Genomic DNA, 21,619 nt, shown 5'->3' with positions numbered 1-21,619 from the left:
TGGAGCAGCTGGGACTCGAACCAGCGCCCACATGGGATGCAGGCACTGCAGGCGATGGCTTTACCTGCAACCCGTGCAGAGCTGTTTTAATCAATAAAGGTGCACCCAGAATAAGAAAGAGTTCTCTTACGGTGGCTGTGCTGAAAGACAAGTCTTGCTTGTTCTGTCATGTTTGTTTAAAGAAGGTCATCCGAGAAACAGATCCCGTGTTGCAGTCTGTAGTAAAATAGTGTAATGTGATGTTGAAGCTGTGTGCACATCGCCTCCTCTGGCTAGCGTGAGTTAACGACTTTGATGATACAAAACACATTCACTTTTGCAGAGGGAGGGAGTGGGGAGGGGTGTGGAGGCAGTGTCTACACAGGCAGACCCAAGTGAAGAAATGGCTCAGTTGTCCAGGGAGAAGCTTTGGGTCTCCGTCTGGGTTGCCCAGGGGTGGGTGCCTGGTGTGGCCGTTTAAGGAACTGCCTGGGACATCCACGTGTCATAGCCACGTGCCAAGGTTTACGTCCTGGCTCGGCTTCTCAATCCAGCTTCCCGCTAATGCACACACTGGGAGGCAGCAAGTGATGGCTCAGGTCGATGGGTCCCTGATGGAGCTGCTGGCTCCTGGCTTTGGCCTGGTCCAGCCTCTGCTGCTGTGGACGTCTGGGGAGTGAAGCAGCCGGTGGGAGATGGCTGTCTCTCTGCCTTTCCAGTAGTCACGTGCTCTGCTCTCCACTCGGGACCAGCTGCTCTGTGCTCATACTTCCAGAGGTTCTGGGAAACTGGAAGTAGTGTCCACGGCCCATTTTGGGGGTGGGGTTAGAATTAATTTCTTAGCTCAGTTTCTGGATCATTTCCCTACCAAAATCAGTGTGATGTCTAACGGCAGGAATCTGACAGCTCATAAATTACGTAAAACTATATTTTTCACAAAAGCAGACTGAGTGAGGTCAAAATCAACCTTCAGGGGCAGGCGCTGTGGCGTAGTGGGTAAAGACACTGCCTGCAGTGCCAGCATCCCATATGGGCGCCAGTTCAAGACCCGGCTGCTCCACTTCTGATCCAGCTCTCTGCTATGGCCTGGGAGGGCAGTGGAAGATGGCCCAAGTCCTCGGGCCCCTGCACCCACGTAGGATACCTGGAAGAAGCTCCTGGCTTCTGGCTTTGGATTGGCACAACTCCAGCCATTGTGGCCAACTGGGGAGTGAACCAGTGGATGGAAGACCTCTCTCTCTGCCTCTCCTCTCTCTGTGTAAATCTTTCAAATAAATAAATTAATCTTAAAAAAAAAAAAACACTTCACATGCAAACTTGTTCATAGTGATTATTAGTGAGCCCTGGTGAAGCACTTGCCCGTGGAGGAAGTTTCTGGAACTTTCCTTTCCTAAGGAAATCTTGAGGCTCTGTCTCAGGAACACCGCCCGGCCCGCGTGGTGCATGGTGGCGTCTGTGTTTCTGGGCTGGAGGCAGGTGTGTGAGCTGCGCGGCTGGGGCGGGGCTGAGGGCGAGGGCGGACTAGGCGCCCCCAGCCCTGGGTGCTCCCTTCTGGCCCAGGCAGAAGGCTCAGCACTCCTTCTCCGATGGAAAAGGCTGCAAACTAGGGTTTATTAGGGGTTGAGACTCATTTTCCCACCCTTACGGCCCTGATGACTCCAAGCCTAACTCCAGCAAGAGGCTTACTCACGGTTTTAATTAGACAATTAATTTTTTATTGGTTCATTCGATTTCCAGAGCCGATTCCACTCGCCCTCTTGTCCTCCAGCTGCGAACAGCCGAGGGGAGACCGGGGCTCGCGGAGGGGCCCAGAGAAAAAGCCCTGCCTGCCTTTGAACTGGTCTCCCCAGCGGGGAGGGGCGGGTATCACTTCGCCTGTCGCCCTCAGCTTGTCCAGCCCCAGAGATGCTCTCCAGAGCTTGCTCCAGAGCCTTCTCCCAAGCTCTGGGCTAATTAGTAACACAGGGTGGGGGTGGGGCCCGAGATCCATTAGCAGCCTCCCTGTGTTCGATCCTGGCCGTGCTTGGAGACTGTTTACTCTCTAGCCAAGGGATTAGGACGCTGTTTGAGTTAGAAGGGCAGAGAGAGGCCAGGGCTGGGCTCTGTCCCTCACCTGTTTTCAGGAGCTGGGATTGGGGGCAGGGGGACCGGCACTGAGCCGGCTGGAAAAAAAAAAAGGAGAGAAAGCTCCCGCCCATCCGTGTCTCCCTATTCAGCTCCTGCCTTCACCCAGTGTTCACCCCTCACAGGCAAATAGCAACCGGCTCAGAAAGGTGGGAAGGGAGGAGGCGTGGAGGAGGTGGCTGTGTCTGCGGTTGGAGTATGGGGAGGGTCTCACGAAGGAGAGGAGGATCCCCGACCTCCCAGAAGCAGGAAGAGGCGGCTAGACTCCAGGCAGCACTTCCGCACTCTGAGCCTTGGGAATGGGTGGCTCCTTCCTTAGAGTTCCACGGTCAGGCAGCAGTAGGGTTTACTGAGCAATGCAGCTCCCAGGCCTAGAAATGGAGGGGACCGACAGGGCTGTTTCCTCAGGTGTCCTGTTGGTGGGGACATTGTCACTCGTTGTTTCAGCACTTGGGCTCTGCTGGGAGTGCCTGAGAGCCCGCGCAGGCATAAACGCGCGCGCACACACAGGAGTCACACTCCCAGCCCAACCCACCAGCACCTGCAGGCATGGATGTAGGCTCAGCCCGCTGAAAGAATTAAGTAAGCCGTGGCTGTCTGGCTTAGCACCTAATGCACCCACGCATCACGCACGGTGCCAGGGTTGGATGCCTCGGGCTTCAGCTCCTGACTCAGCTCCCTGCTAACTCACAAACCCTGAGAGCCAGGGCTGATGCTCTGGGTTCCTGCCCGGCTCCGTGGGAGACCTGGGTTGAGTTACAGGTTCCTGGCTTCAGCCTAGCCCAGCCCAGCCTCAGCTGTTGTGCGTGAACCAGTATATGGGAATTCTGTCTCTCAAATAAGATATTAATAAGCTGGAAGCCATCCACGGACGGGCCCTGTGACCCTCCCTGATCCCCAGCCTCCGCTAGTATCAAAGCCACAGGGAATGGAGTAAGCAGGGAGCCCCACCCCCACAGCGTGGGGCTGGGAGAGCAGGAACCTCCCTTGGGGGCCAGGCCCACAGGACCCGGAAGCAGGCATTCCATTTAATGGGTTGGGAGGCACGCAAGGATCCCTGGTCCCCCCTGAAAGCTCAGTGTGCAGAGTCCAGGCCTGGGCTTCGCCCTGCAAGCAGCTCTCTCCTAGTTCTGGTGATCACCTTGCACCTTCCCTGGGTTCCGTGCTGGGCGCAAGTGCGCCTTTGGGAGGATGGGCCTCGTCAGGCCCCAGGCCTGCCCCAGGTGGGCAGGAAGGTGGGTATTTAGGGATGCACAGAAGGGGTCATTGAGGAGCAAGCCCAGGGTCCTCCTCTGATGTTCCAGGCCAGAAGGAGTGAATCCAGACCCCCACGGCTCCGAGCACTGGGTGTGTTCTGGGGTGGAGGGGGCGGTGCTGTGTGTGTGCCTGGGGATCCTGGGAACAAAGGGGCCTGGAGGGACAGACTGTGTGCCTGGGGAGTGGGGTGGCGGGCAGCCAGGGTGGGCACTGGAGGGCTCAGGGGAGCCAGCAGCCAGCACAGCTGCCCAGGCTTCTGCTTGGAGAGGTGGGCAGGAGAGGGGAAGGGGTTGCAAAGAAAGAACCGATCGCTGCTTCTCCCAGCTCCCAGGCCCGGCAGCGTCTCCCCCCTGCCCTGTCCCTGCACCCAGGTCTAAGATTGACGGGACTGCAGCTTCTCTGGGCCCTGGGTGGATTTGAATAATTAAGTCATCTGGATTCTTATGATTTACCATTTTCAATGATAAATAGACATTGCCCAAGCCAGCCAGTTGGCACAACTCTGGCTGCTAGTTACAATTTGTCAAGCTGCCAGCAGATTCATGTTTTATGCTAATGGAGAAAGACTCATTGACTAGGGGGAGGCAGTGACCGGGTCAGCTCTTTCCTCAGGCACCCCAGAGGTTGCGAGGTCGGTGGAGAGAGGCCGGGGCCCGTATGGATTTTCTCTGAGGGTCAGTGTAATTTTATAATCATTCAGAGGGCACACACACATGCACACATGCCCGTGTGTCATGTATGCAGAGATACGTTCAGCTCCGTGCGAACCCACATCCCCCTCCACCCGCCCCCACGCACCTGCACCTGTGTGCAGGCTTCTGGGTCCAGGAGACCCGAGCCTGGTGCAGGCACACTTATCGGCCGCCCTCGGCTCTCGTGCACACACACACCCTTGCTGTCACCTTCAGGTACGAGACCTGTTCACCTGCACACCAAGACGGGAGAGGACTGCAGGGGTCGCCCTCCCACCCCCCACCCCCCCCACCCCCCGCCGCCCGGGCCTTCCTGGCTGCCACCCTCCTCATGGCATCTCTTGGTCCCATTCTCCTATTTTTGCTGAGGGGGAAGCCAGTGGGCCCCCGGGGCAGTCCTGCTTCTCAATGCCTGGAGCTGGGAGACCCAGCTCGTGGAAAGCCGCAGTGCAAATGAGCTGAATGCAAACCAGACTCTTCCCCCACTGGTTTATCTATTTTCTGTCCACCACACATTGAAAGTTCCCAGGGGCAGCAATCTTTTTGATACTCCTGGCAAACTGAGGTAGAGATAGTGTGCTCTGTACACAGTAGGTGCTAAATAAATGTTAGCCAAATGAGCAGCTGCAGCGACTGCCTTCCGCACGGAGCAAATTGCAAATTGCCCATTTCCCCTTCTGTTCTTCTGCCTCTGCAAACCTTTGCATCACCGCTGGGTTTGAGGGGCTGCAGAACAGGTGTGGGCCTGGGTGCAGGCCTCCTCTTCTTTGATGTGCAAAATCCCAGCCTTTGGTGCAGTCAGAGATGCTAATTTCCCATCCGCCGCCGGAGCAGGCTGTTGACCTCCACGTGCCCTCAAAATGGATCAAGGAGCCAGGGAGCAGGCAGGTAGGAGCCAGCACCTGCCTTTCCTTCTGCCCAGGAGAGAATCTCACTTTGCTTCAAGTTGCCACGGGCCAGGGCTCAATCTGCAGTTTCTAAGTCCCAGCAGCTTCCCAGAGAAGGCTCAGGGACAAGGGGAGCACCATTATTCTCTCCGGCCCCACCCCTCCCCAGTGCGTGGCGCCGAGGCTGGGGCAGCAAGGAGAGCCCAAAGGCAGATGCCGATTCCAGGATCAGGCTCCGGGATGCAGCTGCAGCTGTTGGCTCCGCCCGCCGAGAGTCTGGAGCCCGTGCAGCGAGCTGGGTCCCCTCCTGCCCTGCAGTGCCAGTCTGGGACGAGCAGCTGTTCTGGGCACACTGCCTTCCTCCACCAAGGCTGGGACGTGTCGCTTCCCTTCCCGGCTGAGCAGAGTGGATGACACGGGCCCGGCTGATCAAGGATGCTCTATGGAGAGAAAGCAAAAGCCAGCTTCTCACCCAAGGGAAAGAGGCCCTGAGATGCAGGGGGGAGAACGCTCTGCTTATTTAGGGGCTGAGGCTCCGACCTGAAGTCACTGACAACCCCTCCAGCCTTGGGACCACCAGCATCACCCCCTCCCCAGGTAGCAGGAAGGAAGACTTGTCTTGCTGGGGTGAGCCGAGGGGATGTGCAGATCACCCTCTCAGCTGGTACAGAAAATAAGTGTCTGGTGGCAAAGCCCGTGCCCCAGTTTGCACCTCGTCTGTGTTAATTCCAGTATTTGATTTACATCCACTTAGGAGTGAGCTCTTGAAATAACACAAGAGCCCCAGTGGGACTAGATGACATCAGAGCCAGGGTGGGGGGAGTGAGGGGGCCAGAAAGGAAGGAAGAGGAAGGGGGGCCCATGAGCAGTGTGTCAGGCCCAGCCCCCTGTGCAGGCAGAGGCTGGAGTCCCCTTCCCAGCCAGTCTCCACGTGAGTCCAGTGAAGCTCAGGTGTGATCCTGTCTCTGCCTCCTCCAGGGCTTGCAAACCCCAGTGCCAGGCTTCTTACAGGTGAGTTCCACCCCTTCGGGCACAGAGGAACCCCTGGGCCTGGAGGGTGGTTCTCTGAGGGCAGGATGGGGAGGACAGCCACCCAGGAAGATTTTTTGTTTTCCTCCGTGAGAAAAAAAAAAATGACACTCCCCTCAGTGGGTGGGCCTAGCTCCCCTGCACCCACGCAGGCATGCTAATCAAAACTGCAGAGAAGTTCTCCCCAGCCAAGGGCTCAGGAGACAGGTGATGCAACTGAGACCCAAGGTCACACAGCCAGAGAGCACCATAGAGCTCAGAGAAGGTGGCCCAGTCCCTCCACAGCCTCAGCCAGCATGGAGGCCCTAGGGACTTCGAAGGAAGGGATCGAGCCAGGGAGAGAAGCCACTAGGCTGCCACCTGCTACGACCCCTCCCTCCAGGCCGCCTCTGTGTTGTATGCCCATTTTGGACCCAGATCTGAGCCTGCCTGCCCCACAGCCTCAAGGCTGTGAGTCCAGGGCCCAGGGCTGTGCTGTGGCCCTGGAGATGGGTGACAGTGAGGGTTTGGTGGCCAGGGGCGGGTCCCACTGGGCCTCTGGAACTCAGCGCCAGCCCGCCCCTGCTCCCTCGTGCTCCTTGCCATCCCTGCTTCTTTCTCTTCTCTCTGCCAGTCTGCATTTACCTCTTGCTTTTCTGTCCTTTACTTTCATCGTTTCTCCTCCTCTCCTCCTCCCTTCCAGTTCCTCTCCTCTGTCACCCCCTTTTCGTGGGCTCTCTCTTCCCTCTCTTCCCTTTTCTTATTCCAGCTTTTCCCCTTCATTTAAAAATGGAATTCCTTCTGCCCGCATCAATAGGCCTGCACCTTGCTCGGGTCTCTCCCTGCCTCCAGCCCTGGGGTTTCTCAGTGTTGTCCTCGCCCCCAAGGTCTCCCCTTTCTGCCATTTTTCTGGCCTCCTTTGTTCTGAACCCTCTCGGCAACAGGACTCCCCCCCTCCGAAGGGGGGGTTTGGCCTGTGTCAGCCCAGCCACCCTGCTCATGCCATTTGTTCTCAATTCCCCCCCCCCCCCCGCCCCGCAACTTGGGACGCTGTCTCAGGGCCCAGGAATGGGGCTGTTTCCCCTGGCTGGGCTGTCAGGGCAGGATCCACAGGTTCCCTACTACAGGCTCGGTGCAGCCTGGCCAAAGGCGTCGCTCCATCAACCCTAAGAAGGAAAGAAAAGGGAGCCAACTCCAGAGATCTGTGGGATATGCGGGTGTGGAGGGTGTGGGGTGGGTATTGGGGAGGCAGAGCAAAAAGGACCAGATACGGCAAGGCAAAGGACCAGTTGCCTAGTAACTGGTGCCGGCTCCGAGCCTCCAGAGCTCAGGCCACCCCCAGCGGTGGTTTTGGGACTGGGAATGGATGAGGCCTTGGGCCAAATCTTTGGAGCCAGGGATGGGAAGGAAGAAAAAGACCCAGATTGTTTGCAATATCAATGGCCTTAATTCAAGGCTGGAATTTGGACCACGCCTGACCGGTTCCAGGCAGTGCCGCCTGCAGTCGTGCTAAAGCTCTCAGCGAGATGGGCCCCATTCCCCGGCTCACCAAGGCGCAGGTGCAGCCGCTGGACCACGGGCAGAAAAACCTCGCCAGCAGCGAAAACAAAGGCCCCGGGTGGACCCGCTGCCCCTGACCACGGAGGGCCAAGCAGCCCCTGGAGGTATGGACCTGACAACGACCACCCACTCCACTTGGGTATTTTCTCTCCTGGGATCCACAGCCCCGCCCAGCCCCGTCCACCAAGCGGTCCAAATACACGGCCTGCTGCCTACGCAGCTCCTTCAGTCTGGGGTGCCTTAGGGAGGGGCCCGAACTGGAGACTTTGGACTCAGCCGAGGCTTCCGCCATGGTCAATGGCTCCAGATAGGACCCCCTCCCCCATCCAGGGAAGCCCTGAGCTCCTGTGGGTGCACCTGCAGCGGCCTTGGCGCCCCCCCCCCCCCCAGCTCCCCCAGGCCACCCCTCTGGTGGCTCCTGCACCTGTTCTTCCCCTTGCCCCGGCCTCAGGCCCCGGAGTTCAGCCTCGCCCCCTGAACCCACCCTCTGCTCCCGACTTCCTTTCCAAGAGCCTCCCACGACTTCCATCGGGGATATGGGGTGAGGGGAGTAGGGGGCTCTTTTCCTGCTCTCCTTTGATCCGGAGAACGTAAGAAGATTGTGCTGGGGCAGGGGCGTGGAGGGGGGCACCCCTTGGACTCCAAGTCAAAACTGAATTTAAAGAGAGAGAGACTTGGAAGCAGTTCCCTTCCTGATGTCATTCCTAACCCAAAGGTCCCAGGATGGCAGGGGGTGGGGGGGCGGTCTCCGACGGAGGCTCTGCGCCTCCACCCCACCCCCACCCGCCACCCTCTTTCTGCCGGCATCCACGAGACCCTCGGGGGATCTCCAAGCGTCTCCGAGGGCTTGCTGGGTGAGCCGGTTTGGGACTCGGCCGGGTTTTCCTCCGAGGGTGATCAGTGGGACGGGGTCCCGAGCGAACGCGCCCTTCCATTCTGCACGGGAAGCAGGCGCCCCTCTCTCACCTCCAACCCCTGGCCCCTCCCCATCGCCCCGCCGGAACTTTTCTCAAGTTCCCGCAAGTTGTCTGCGGGGGGGGGGGGGGGGAGCAACCTCTCCCGGGCTCTTCGGATGTCTCGGCCCCTAAGCCTTCCTTGATACCCCAGTTCCAGACGTAACCGGTCCCCCTCCCCTACCAGCGGCCACCTAGTCCCCACACTCCGGCGAGGAAAGCTGCTCGGACGCGGTGCCTCCGACCAACGCCCCCTTAGACTCCGCCGGCAGCCAGCAGGCTGAGCTCGGAGCACGAAGGAGAGGCAGAGGCTGGGGGCGGCAGACGGCATTCAGGCTGAGGGCGCCCCTCCCGGCCCCGGCTCACCTGCTCGGGGCGGACTCCTCTTGATTTTCATCCACTCAAAAGTTTGTTCTATTCGCAAAGGACTCCAGGAGTGGCGCGAACTCAGCCCTCGGGGAAAGGGGCGGGTTGGGGCCCCCTGAGGGCGCAGGCGCCGGGTTCCGAGTGGGCCCGGGGGCGCCGTCCCCGGAGTGCGGGCAGGAGCAGCGAGTGATCCCGGGCGACAGCGCCGGCGCGCGCGGGGCAGGGGGTCAGGCTGCTGGCCCGGGACGGACAGGGTGGGCGCTGCGGAGGGCGTGGCCAGCGGGCTGGGCGGGCCGGGGAGCTGAAGGAGAGGGCCCTGGGTCCCTGGCGACGTCTCTGGCTTCCTCCAGTTTCTGCCCTCCCGGGTGTACCCCAGTCCGCAACATTCCCTCGACTCCTTCTGGGGCGGCGCTCAAGGCCCTCACTCACCGGAGGGGGGAGGGGGTACAGAGGCCCCCACCCCTTAGCCCCTCCCCAGCCCCCGCGCCATCCTCACCCCTCCCCTTCCCTCCCCAGAGCCAAGGGACAGAGAATTGCAACTAGAAATTCAATCGATTGGTACGAGGGACCACGTGGTCAGGGGCTGGCCAATGACCAGGCCGCCCGGGATGAGCTAATAATGGAAGCAATTTGTAACTTTCAGTGGTTCTCCAGGCCTGGGTACCGCAGGGAGGGAGGCCGGCGGGTGGAGGTGGGGAGATGGGCACCCCTAGCCCTTCCGCCCGTCGTCTGGGGGCATTGGAATGCCGACCCCTCTTTGCCCTAATGCGAGGGCACCTGCAGGAGCCGGGACGCGCTCGTGTCCGGCGGCTGCGGGAGAGCCAGGTAAGCGGGCCCTCCCACCCTCGCCGCCCCCGACCCCTTCCAGGCACCTGTACCGATGCCTCCCTTGCAGCCCCTTTACACGATTCAAATCCGATTCTGTTGTTGCTTTAGGAGAAAGGAAAAAATGTCGTCTAGTATTTTTTCTTGCATAACCTGCTTGCGCTTTGAGGGGAAGTGAAGTTCGGACGAATTCACAGAGGTGAGTGGTACTTTGCTCTTGGGAGCTCTGCTGCTCGCGGGGAGGAGCATCCCTCGCAGGCAGTTTCCCTGGACGCACCTTGCGTCGCCCAAGGTGTAATTCTCTAATCCCGTCCTGCACATCTCCTTCCCCCACTCGTCCTGAGACTCCAGCGTTTTGGGTTTTTGTTTGTTTGTTTTTAACAAAGAATCCCTGCACAGATTTCAAGTTTTCCACTTTTCCCCTCCCTCACTAGTTTTTCAGCTGTTAACGAATCTCCAGAAATTTTTTTCTCTCTCTGTGGACCAGGGTTTTGTGGTTTTTTTTTTCTTTCTTTCTTCTTCTTCTTCTTTTCACTGAATCCTCTTTTTGTTTTGTAAATGAATTTATTGTTTGGGAAACTCAACAGCCAGGCCAACAAAGTCTCTTTTGATTAATTCCAACTTCTGTTTCAAAGAACAATCTGCTTGGAATGCTTTCCTCATTTTTATTCCGTCTCAATGTTGGTGTATTCAGAGCAATCTTGTTTTAAGTTTTTATTGATCAACTTCACCGTTTTGTGTATTTCCTTATTCTTCCCAGCCCCTAGGCACTGCTGCCTCTTCCACCTCAGAACTCCCAACTTGCGCAGGGCTCAGCCTCCTCCCTGCAGCCGAGGGGGACGCCGGGAAGCAGAGAGCTTCCTCCTGGGGCCAGACCCTACGCTCAGGTTCCAGCTCTGGGCGCCTCCAGTCGGGTCTCTCAGGCCAGCAACAGCAGGGAGAGCAGAGTTGCTGTCCAGTTGCTAAGTTTGGGACCAAGTGTGGTCCTCCCTGCTCCGTGCTAAGCAACTCTCCCACACACAAAGTTGGATGTGAACTTCCCATCTGTTCCCTAAATCCTGAGAAAATCGCAGGTGGATCTTATTTCTCCCCCAAGAGTGACCAGAGAGCCTGGTCAGCCTACTGGATCCCTTCCCTTGTAGGGGTGGGCTTGTGGAAGAGAGGGTGCCTGTGCCACCCCACACCCCACCCTGCTGTGGCCAAGGCAGAGGTTGAGGGACCCCCTGTGGATCTCCAGCTTTGAACAACGCAGCTTGAGGAGCTGGCCTGGGGACTCTCACTTCTGGTCAGTTGAGGTTTGGCTTAGTAGAGTTTGGAGTGCATTTCGGCTTTGGGGAAGCGGGTCTTCATGAAAGTGATGTGGTAGGGTCTCCACCGATTCCGATCCATCACAGCCACGCAAAATAAAATTATAGGAGTAATTCGTGTTTCCCCCTAAGAGCTGCCTCTGGGGACTTTGTTCTTTTCACGGAAACAGAACCCAATCGGGCAGGAAGTAAAGCTGCTGCTGCTGCCCTCGGTCCCCAGCCCGCCAGCTGCACTGACACCGACACGCCGGGCACATTCGGCCCAGCCCCCGTCTCTGCTCCTCCAAGTATGAATCTAAATTACTATTAATAAGGGGCCCGCTCTGAGTTAATTGGCATTCAAAGAATTCATTTCAATTTGTTAATATTAAATGAATGTTCTGCACTTTAGCTCCCCGCCTCGCCCCGGATTCCCAGATGAGTGATGGGAAGAGCGGGTGGGGGAGTGAGGAGAGGCCTCACTCCCGCCTCTCGCCTCTTAGCCTGAGCACCGCCTCCCCAGAGGTGAGCGGCCAGGCACAGTGGGGGTCTGGCGGGGGAGTCCGCCAGGCCTTCTCTGGTGAAATGCACGTCTTTGGTCTTCAGAGGGAGGTGAGGAGGAGGGCCGGGAGGAACAATGGAAAGGTTTGGGGGGGCCGGGGAAAAGTTGGGGGAGAGCCAGAGAGGGAACAGCTTTGCAGAACCAGGGTCGGGAAGTGAGAGTAGAACAGGTTTGTGAAGAAAGGTGTTAGCAGCCCAAACACCCACCTGGGGGTGGGGTTACTGTCATCTCTCTTTGGTAAAGAGTGGGGGGGGGGCAGAGCAGAGGCATCGCTTTCTAAATGCCCTCCATCAGCCCCTGGCACGTGACCTCACTCAGGAGGGTGGGGGAAGCCCGAGCCAAAGAGATAAAGTGAGAAATCATACAGCCAGAAAGTGGCAGGCTTTGATCTGCCTGACCTGGCAAATTTGCACACCCTTCCATGCGGTGTAGACCTGGGATTGGGATGGACGGACGAGAAGGGCCCCCGACTGCCCTGCAGCTGCAAGATGGGGGTGTGAGTGGATAAGAGGGGTGTGAAGAGGCCAAGTGTGAAACTTTCAGTCAGGGAAGACTTCCTGGAGGAGGAGACTACAGATCAGGGTGCAGATGTGTGTGTGTGTGGGGGGGGGTGAGGCTCTGAAGGAAAGAAGAGGAGGGAGAGGAGGAGGAGACACGTAAGGCCGAGTGAGGGCAGGCACTTGAATTCCACTGGCCTTGGGCTTGTCTTGCTGGCACCAAGCACAATTAGTTACCGTTTACTGATGTGTCAGGTGCACCTGTTATGTAATGCTCACAGCAACCCGCACGAGGGGGCTCCTTATTCCTGGTTCCAGCTCAGAGGGCTGAGGCCCCATTTCCGGGCACAGGCGGAGTCGGGTTTGCTGGGCCCTGCCCTGCTCTCGCCCCCACCCCCATCCCGTGCCTGCTGCGTCCACTGGGGAAGAGGAGTAGGAGCAAATTCTCTCCAGGGGGGCTTCCGGGCCACTCTCAGGGGCACTGACCTTGGGTGAATGACAGGGCAGGACTTTCTGGGCTGGGGGTCTCTCTTTCCCTTGCTCTGGGAAGAGGGGAGGAAGAGGATGGCTCAGGCATGGGATCAAGACTGCTGTGTCCGCTGGCGCCCCCGCAGTGCTCATGTACGAGGCCGGACCACCGCCAGCCACTCTGCTGCGCCCATCACCTGGTGTGGCCAGAAGCCAGAGTGGGTGTCATGAGCCTGGGGACACCGGGTGCGTTTTCCTGTCTGCGCTGTTTCCCGAGCTGGATGGGTGTGCGTGGCGGAGGCCCCTGGGATGGAAGAGAAACTGCGAGGAGAGGGAAGGCGACCCGTGGAGGAGCCCAGGTCTGTGGCAGACGCGGAGCAGGGCTGCCTGCCTGCGGGACTGCCCCTCCCAGACTCCCCGGTGAGAAATAAACTCAGCTCTCCATATGCTGCGTGTCTGGGGGCCTTTTTGTCACAGCAGTTTTGCCTTCTCACACCGCAAGGACCACATCCGCTGACGGGATCCTTAGAGCAGCGGCATGTATGGAGCCGATGTTATTCAAAGACTCCCAGTGGAGGCCTCGTGACGCTCGGCACAGACACCTGTTCCTGTGGTTCCAACTCACAGAGCGGTAAACTGAGGCCCGTGGTGTGGACGCGGGTGGAGAGTCTGGGTCACGCTTCTGGCCATGGGGCAACCTCCCTTCCCAGGACAGACGTGGAGGAGTTCCCTCTGCAGTCACTCCAGGGCCTCGGAGCCCCTTTCCCACCCTGAGGAGGCCTCCGAGGGGCCGTGTGGGGGTCACCACTGAAAGCTGTCTTAGAAGACCCCCGCCGCTAACCCTGGCCTGGAGATGCCCGATAGATTCAATCTGCATTTTTGTAGATGAGGCTGGGGGAGAGGGCGCGACCCACGTAAGCTCACAGACTTGGTTTTTTTGTCTATTTTTCTGAAGCCAAGGTGAGTTGTCCTCCCATCGGATCAGGCCGGCTCAGCCAACTGGGAAGCATAGAAACTATCAGATCCGGGTGGGGGGAGCGGGGGGGGGGGGGAACCTGGGTCTCCTCCCATAATGCTTTGGGAAAGCCAAGCCACCTTTCCTTGCCCTGGCCCTGGGGCCCCTGCTGCTGGCAGCCTGCCTGGGAGAGCCACCTCCTGGGGCCTGCACCTCTCGGCCATCCCCCTCCTCACCCAGATGGTCCAAGGTGCAGAGGGAAGGGAGAGCTGGGGCCAGAGCCACCGCAGGCAGGGCGCGCCCTCTGACTCCCCCCCATCCCTGCAGGCTCACGGGCTCCTGCCTCCCAGTGGGCGCTTGCTAGTGGCCCACCGGGGAGGGAGAGGGGGAGGGGGAGGCGGCCATAAATTTCTCCTATTTAGACAAGAAGACAGACTGTTTTCTTGTGCCAGAAAAAACACAGAGAGGGAGCTGTCAGGGGAGAAGGGACCCAGCCCTACACCTTCCTGTTCAGTTTATCTTGTGAGTCGGGCCCTGGGGGCTACCACACGTTGCCTGCAAGAGACCAGAGACTGAGGGCTTGAGCTGGGGGCGGCCGCACCAGACAGGGCCTGGGCTGTTTCCATCACCAACACAAATGCTGCATCTCAACCACCCCTTCCCCTTTGCTCTTTTTTTGAAAAAATAACTTTCTGAGATGGAATTCACGTATCACACAATTCACCATTTGAAATATAACACTTAGTAGTTTTAGTCGTCACAGATACAAACCAATGATAACCCTAGTAGAACATTTTCGTCACTTCCAAAAGAAACCTCGGGGGCCAGTGTTGTGGTGAAGTTGCTGCTGAGGACGCCCACATCCGGTTCCGAAGCACCTGTTCTGGTCCTGGCTGCTCCACTTCCGATCCAGCTCCCTGCGAATGCGCCTGGGAAAGCAGGGGAAGATGGTCCAAGTGCTCGGGCCCCTGCGCCCGCATGGGAGACCCAGGTGGAGTCCCTGGCTCTGGCCTGGCCCAGCCTTGACTATTGTGATTATTTTGGGAGTGAACCTGCTGATAGATCTCACTCCCTCGCTCTCCCTCTCTCCCTTTCAAGTAAATAAAATAAATCTTAAAAAAGAAGAGTGCTTGCTTTGGCAGCACATATACTGAAATTGGAACGCTGCAGAGATTAGCTAGCCCCTGTGCGAGGGTGAGGCCCAAATTCGTGAAGCAATTCATATTTTTATGTTCTTCAAGCTGTATATATGAGACACACAAAAACTGCTCCCTTCATATAAATTCAAAAATTTAGTAAAAGAGAAGAAACCTCAGGCCATTGGCATCACCTTGCTTCCCACCCCCAGTCACCCTGCCCCGGCTGTGAGCAGGCAGCTGTGCCCCTGTGGACTTCCGGGCCTCTGCCTTGAGTGTCGTGGGGTCACAGTGCCCTCCCTGTTAGTACAGTGTCCCCAGGGCTCACCCGCAAGGTGGCATTTATCATCCCTCTGTCGCCCTTAGGGTGAGCGACACTGCTGTCTGCAGGGTCCACATTCTGTTTGTCTGCCCCTGATGGACGCTCAGGCTGGTCCAGCCTTTTTGATACAATGATCACACCTTCACGCTTGCGTCTCTGGGCAGCTTGGGTCACAGAGGCTGAGGCTTTGGCAAGGCTGGGTGTGTCTGTGTGGGAGCAGCGCTGACACGCAGAAAGCCGGGCCCCGGCACGGGGCTTCTGTGTTGGACTACGCTGGCATCTCCCTCCCTCTGGGAACTCACTGAGCCGGGACTGTCCTCTGTCAATTCTCTCTGTTTTAACATTTTGATATTTTTAATTAAAAAGTTTGCTTTTTGGAGAGGCAGAGAGATGTGAGAGGGAAGGAGAGAGAGAGAGAGCGAGAGGCGAGAGAGAGCAAGCGAGCACCCCCATCTGCTGGTTCACTCCCCAAATGCCCGCAAGGGCTGGGGCTAAGCTGGAGCCTAGAGCAGGACCTGGGAATTCAACCTGGGTGTCCCGTGCGGGTGCAGGGACCCAGCTCCCTGAGCCACCATCCCCTGCCCCCACCCCCCGGCCTGCGTTAGTTGGAAGCTGGAGTCAACAGCTGGGGAGGGCTGCTGAGCCAGGCACCGGCTCTGGTGTGGGCTGTGTGTGTCTTGGCCCCTGGGCCAAATGCCCGCTGTTCTGTTTTCATCGTCACTGCTGTCTTGGTCCTGTGCTGTGCTGCTCAGCCCAGGAGTCTCGGATCCGGCTCCTGAGGCTTCAGAGACACCCTTGCTGAGTGGGTGTCTTCCCGCTGGGGAGGAGTTCCGGGTCTGCTCCCCAGGGACCCTCCTGAAGACGATCTGTGCGGGCTCCAGGGTCGAGGGGAAGCAGGACAGGGTCTGGGATCTGGGCCCCTGGCCTCCACCTCCACTTTAGCCTCCAGATACGCATTGAGCCCAGTGTGTTCTTGCACCAGCCACAGCTGCTGCACCTGCCCTCATGAACCTTGCCATTCTGGGGGCCAGCGCTGTGGCGTAGCAGGTAAAGCCGCTGCCTGTGATGCCGGCATCCCATATGGGCACTGGTTCGAGTCCCGGCTGCTCCATTTCCCATCCAGTTCCCTGCTAATGCACTGGGACAGCAGTGGAGGATGGTCAAGTGCTTGGGTCCTTACCACCCGTATGAGACCCGGAAGAAGCTCCTGGCTCCTGGCTTCAGCCTGGCCCAGCCCATTGTTGTGGCCATTTGGGGACTCTGTCTCTCTCTGTAACTGCTCTTTTTAAATGAATCAAAATAAAAAAAAAATCTTTTTTTTTTTTAAAGAACGGTTGCAGTTCTAGTAGTAAATAAGAACATTCCAGGTAAACAAAACCCTGCCAGGTTGTATAAGCTCTGTCATTGTTGAATGAACGAATGAACAAACCAGAAAGTGCTTAGTGTTCATTCTAGAAAGAAAACATAAAAAATCAAAGTTATAAGTCCCTCCCTGTTCCCAACATCACTTCCCTGTCCCTCTGAGAGAGCCGTATTTGGGTAATGGGCAACGGTAGCTACTAATGGCGATCCTTCATTGGGCTGGCCACACAGCGCCATATTTGCATATCCCATTGATGTTCACTCTCTGAATGAGAAACAGTTGCTCCCATTTTGAAGATGAGAAAAACGGAGACTCAGTTTTGGTAATTATCTAAAATCACGAATGTAGCAGCAAGCAGCTGAGTTTTTTCTCGGACCCTGGGATGTGTGTGTGTGTGTGTTTTCGTTGCCAGCCTTTGTGATACATTCCTGGCTTTCCAAGGCCCCTGCACAGAGGCAGCTGCTCGCCCCATCCCGCCAGGCAGCTCCCCTGGCAGCTAGCTGGCGTGTGGCCAGTCCTCACGGGTAGATGGGAAGGACCAGTTTTGCTGTCCAAGGTGTCTTCCATCCAGGCCTGGCTGAGCTGCCGCTTGTCCGTGGGAGGAACCAGGGAGGCCTGGGTGTTGTCCACAGAGCTGTGCCGATGTTGGTGAGAAGGGGCTTCAGCAAGGCAGATAGCAAAGCTGATGGCTCCCAGCCCGGCAGCCCCGCAGCCCCGCAGCCCCGCAGCCCGGCAGGCTCCCCCCCACCCCCACCCCCACCCGCTAAACCGGCCGCCCAGGCCATCCTGACGTCAACTAAGAACTGTGCGGTGCTCCCGTGCTCACCTGCATTTGTTCACCTCTGACAGCAAACACACATGAGCAAACACAAGGGCTGGCCCTCTGCGGAGAAGCCGGTTGCTGGGGCTCTGCCCCAGGTGTCCAGCTCCACCCTACACAGTGCAGCGTGGCGAGGGTTTCCCATGACCCCGGCCTCTGCTAACCCCTTCCTCACGAGGAACTCAGCTACTCCTTCCCGCCTCCCTACCAAGTGTGAGCCACTGTGAAAAGCTGGTGGAAGACACAGTTAGCAGGAGGAGCTCATTCTGGTGCCAGTTTTTTTTCCACGTTACATGGAAAATCTTTATTAAGAAAACCTGGAGGCCAGCGTTGTGACACAGTGGGTCATGCCATCGCCTGTGACCCACACTGGACCACTGAGTCTCAGCTCCTCCACTTCCGGTTCAGCTCCCTGCTAATGTTCCCGGGAAGGCAGCAGCAGATGGCCCAAGTACACAGACCCCTGCTACCCATGTGAGAGACCTGGATGGAGTTCCTGGCTCCTGGCTTTGACCTGACCCAAACCTGTCTGTTGTGGCCATTTGTGGAGTGAACCAGTGGATGGAAGCTCTCTCTCTTTCTCTTTGTCACTCTGCCTTTCAAACACATAACTACATATTTTAAAAAGAAAAGAAAAGGGGCCGGCACTGTGGCATAGCAGGTAAAGCCACCGCCTGCAGTGCCAGCATCCCATATGGACGCCGGTTCGAGTCCCAGCTGCTCCACTTCCCATCCAGCTCTCTGTTATGGCTTGGGAAAGCAGTAGAAGATGGCCCAAGTCCTTGGGACCCTGTACCCATGTGGGAGACCAGAAAGAAGCTCCTGGCTTCAGGTCAGCACAGCCCCAGCCGTTGCAGCCATTTGGGGAGTGAACCAGCGGATGGAAGACCTCTCTCTCTCTCTCTCTCTCTCTCTCTCTCTGCCTCTCCTTCTCTCTCTGTGTAACTCTGACTTTCAAATAAATAATAAAATAAATGTTTTAAATAAAATAAAAGAAAAAAAACCCAAAACTCTGCATGGTTAAAATAAATTTTTTGCACTAAAATAAACTCCTACTTAGAAAAAAATAAATTTTATGTGATAGGCAGAGAGATTGACAGAACTCCTGTTTGCTGGCCCCTTCTCCAACACCTGGGACTGGGTCCTACAGAAGCTGGAAGCCAAGAATGCAAACCAGGTTTCCCAAGTGGGTGGCGGGGACCCAAGTACTTGAGCTGTGACCACTGCCTCCCAGGGTGCACATTAGCAGGACCCTGGATCAGCAGTGGAGCAGTGAGAACTCAATCCAGCACTCTGATATGGAACGCTTAACCCATTAAGCCAGGATACTCACCCCACTCACATTATAAAAATAATTAAGGAAACCAAGGCAGAGAAGTTGAGTGTTTTGCTTGCAGCCTTGGCGCCAGCAGGCGGTAGAGCTGGGGTGACGAGCCCAGCTGCCTGGGCCGGGGTCAGGTGGGCTTGGCACAGCTGCCACCCGTGGGAGCTGGAGTTTGTTTATCTGGCACCGCCGCACCGCCTCCCCTTCCCCGGCCTCCCTGTCTTTATGGCCCATTGGAAAAAGCAAGGCAGAGCTGTGGCTCCCCGGGTGCCGATCCTTCAGCTGCCTCCTTGGCGCTGTCACACTCTCTCCTGCCGCTTGCCAAGGGCTCCAGCCGGGAAGACCACAGACAGCCCGCCAGGGATCAAGGCTCCCGCAGAGACGCAGCGGCTGTGAGCCATGAAGGAACGCGCTGTTCCCTCACTCCCCGGTCAGGAGGAGCCAGCTGAAGCCCCTGTGCATCGGATCGGTGCGCTCAAAGCGAGGCCTCTGACCAGCTCTGAGACAGACGCAGGTGCCTGCAGGGGGAGGAGGCAGTGCCCAAGGGTGAGCTGGGGTGGGGGGGCTGTCCCTCCCTTTAGGCTTTACTTACCTGGTTACTTATTCAGTCACTTCTGATCACGCTCCCCTCCCCGGAGCTCAGTGCTAGGGGTCAAGGAGGACTGAATCCCCACTGCACCCTGAGCTGCAGAAGCTAGGGGCGTTGCCAGTTGCCACGTGAGACCCTGGCCTACCCCCTCCCTCCCCGGGCTGGCTTTCTCTCCTCCTCCCCAGGCTGCTTGGTGCCCTGGGCCACCTGCCTCCCTGGGCTCTTGCTGTGAGTGAGGTGAGGTTAGGCCTTGAATGACCTGGCGGGGCAGAGAGAGGATGGGGGAAGGTGTCTGTTTCTCTTGCCTCCCCCCTCACCTGCCTGAAGTTCGAGCAGTGGCTCTGGTTTCTTAATCACCACAGCCATGCAGGGGGACCCATCCCCCAGGACCCCAGCTCACAGCAGGCTTTGGTAGCCCTGCCTCTGCTTCTTTGGGTGCTGCATCAGCCCTCAGTGGTTTCTTTAATCCTGCCTATACTTTTATTTATTTATCTTTTAAAGGTTTATTTATTTGAGAGGGGGAGAGAGAGAGAGGTCATCTGCTGGTTCACTCCCCAGGTGGCTAAAACAGCCAGAGCTGTGCTGATCTGAAGCCAGGAGCTTCTCCCAGGTCTCCCATGTGGGTGCAGGGGCCCAAGGACTTAAGCCATCTTCCACTGCTTTCCCAAGGCCATAGCAGAGAGCTGGGTTGGAAGTGGAGCAGCCGGGTCTTGAACTGGCGCCCGTATGGGATGCCAGCACTACAGGGGGCTGCTTAACAGGCTGCACCACAGTGCCGGGCCCTGCAGTGTAGCTTTGTTGCCGCCCTTCTCCAGGGCTCCCTGGAGGAAGGGGGCTTTGCACGGCGGAGGGAGACAGCGCCCTCCTGAGGGCTGGCACTAAAGGGCAGGCAATCGCGCTTAAGGGCTCCCTTGAAAACAGATCACGAGGTGCTGCAAGAAGGCACAGCAGGGCAGGAAACCAGGCAGGGCTGAGGACCCAGGCTGTGTCGGCCACTGGGACAAGCTCATGGGAGCCTCTGGCCCTCAGTCCCTCCGGGCGCCTGATTCTACTTCTCAGACCGCATCGCTGGCTGGAATCCTGGAATCCTGGGTCAGCCCCTTCCGAGCGGTGGGATCTGGGGCAGGCTGCTTAACCTTCCGGTGCTCAGTTTCTCCAGCTGCAGGAACGGAGCTGGTGATGGCGCCGCCCCCGTGGCAGGGTTGTGGCCCAGGCCTCGTGAGGTCACCGTCCCGGGGTCTGCAGGTGCGGTGCTGGCCAGCAGTGAGCACCACCAATGCGTGGTGAAAATGGAGCCCATGCCCTCTCCCCATATCCTACCCTCAGTCCTCTTGTCTTCCCAGGGTGGGGAAGGGGGACACAGTCCCAGCCCCCCCCCCTCCAGCCCCCACGCATCACCGTTCTGGACAGAGCAACAAGAACATGCACTCAGGCCTCCAGCAGCCAACGGAATGGGCAGGGATGCGGCGCAATGCGTGTGTGCAAAATGGTCCCTTCCCCGCCCGGCCCCCTCGGCTTCCCGGAGCTGCAGGGGCCCGGGAACTCTTGGTAACAGCACATTAAGCCCCTGTTTGTGGGAAGTTTAATTTAAACAGGAATTAGAGACGGCAAATGACTCTGGCAGCCAGATAAGCCATCCCGGGAGAGCAAGGAAGAAGCCAAGAGAATCGGGCGAGACTAGGGCTGAACCTGAATTCTGCAGCCCCTGAGCTGCTTGGAGCAGGGGGACAGCCGGGGGTCCTGGGTGAAGAGCCCCTGCCCCCAGGCTCCCCTCCCGCCCCCTTCTCCCACCTCCTCCCCATTCCCCATCTTTATGCCAAGGTCCAGTCTGACTCCAGCTCTCCCCACCCCCACCCCGTGGTTTAGGGGAGCTTTATTCCTCTGTTAGTTTGTTTCTTGACCTATTCTGTCAACTACCTGCTATCTAACCTCCACCTGCTTAGTGCAGGGGGCACCTGTGGTGTGGTGGAGGTAGCCTGAAAGCTAAGATGCCCAGGCGAAGTTCTCAGGGTCTCAGTTTCTTCATCTGAGCAATGGGGGTGCGAGAGTCTCTCTAAGAACTTGTGAGCCCCGACTTATCACAGGAGAACTGGGGGACAAGGACATCCAGGGAATCTCTCTTTCTGTCACCCTATCCCTGCGAGCGAGGAGTTGGCAGTTTTGCTGCCTCCCCTCCACACACAGCCTGGGTCCAGGCTCCCACCTGGCCAGTAGACAGCTTGCTTTTCTAGTTCCCTCCAGGCCTGCTGAGCCTGGCTCTGTGAGAGTGGCTGAGGGGTGGCGAAGCCCCAGGAGGTGGTGTTGACCTTGAACACCTGCTTCTCTGGGAAGGCCAAGGGGGGTAGAGGGTGAGGTAGTAGGCCGGCTGCCAGAGCAGGTATGGTCCTGACAGCTCACCCACAGCCCTCAGTCTCAGAGGATGCCGGGGACACTGGCGGGGGTTGGGGCTTTGACCCCCAATGGCCTGGGGCAGCCTGTGGCTCAGGAGTCAGTGCCTGGCGCTGGCCCCGGCCCACGCTCCTTAGACAGAGGAGCGCAGTTGCCATCAGGGGCCTAGGGCCCAGCTGTGTGCCCACCTTGCCCGCCTGCCCCCTGCCAAGTGTCTGGCTGCCCCTGGCGCCCCAGGCCTACCCGCCATCTGGGCAG

At 58.0% G+C, this 21,619-nt stretch overlaps 2 long non-coding RNA genes and 1 other non-coding gene across 10 annotated transcripts; 2 read left to right on the top strand and 1 right to left on the bottom strand.

The window, feature by feature from the left end:
- Positions 1–4,527: 4,527 nt before the first annotated feature.
- On the bottom strand, positions 4,528–9,367 carry LOC108176648 (uncharacterized). The gene is made up of 2 exons (XR_001793339.3): positions 8,827–9,367; positions 4,528–5,379 (listed from the first exon to the last, which is right to left on the bottom strand). It is a non-coding gene; the product is annotated as an uncharacterized lncRNA (long non-coding RNA).
- Positions 7,149–15,626, top strand: LOC103348284 (uncharacterized). 8 transcript variants are annotated; one of them, XR_011380068.1, is made up of 6 exons: positions 7,149–7,611; positions 9,470–9,651; positions 9,763–9,850; positions 10,412–11,549; positions 12,611–13,095; positions 14,232–15,609. It is a non-coding gene; the product is annotated as an uncharacterized lncRNA (long non-coding RNA). The 8 variants fall into 8 exon arrangements; XR_011380071.1 differs by having other exon boundaries at positions 7,151–7,611; positions 12,611–12,823; positions 12,967–15,619; XR_011380070.1 differs by having other exon boundaries at positions 7,151–7,611; positions 12,611–12,823; positions 12,945–15,619.
- LOC127491200 (U6 spliceosomal RNA) lies at positions 14,546–14,648 on the top strand. The gene has a single exon (XR_007919791.1). It is a non-coding gene; the product is annotated as a U6 spliceosomal RNA (small nuclear RNA).
- Positions 15,627–21,619: the final 5,993 nt, after the last annotated feature.

This window comes from Oryctolagus cuniculus, chromosome 11 (assembly GCF_964237555.1).
Source record: "Oryctolagus cuniculus chromosome 11, mOryCun1.1, whole genome shotgun sequence".
In the NCBI taxonomy this organism is placed as follows: Eukaryota; Metazoa; Chordata; class Mammalia; order Lagomorpha; family Leporidae; genus Oryctolagus; species Oryctolagus cuniculus.
The sequence above is the reverse complement of the archived record's forward strand: the minus strand, read 5'-3'. Positions and strand labels throughout refer to the sequence as shown.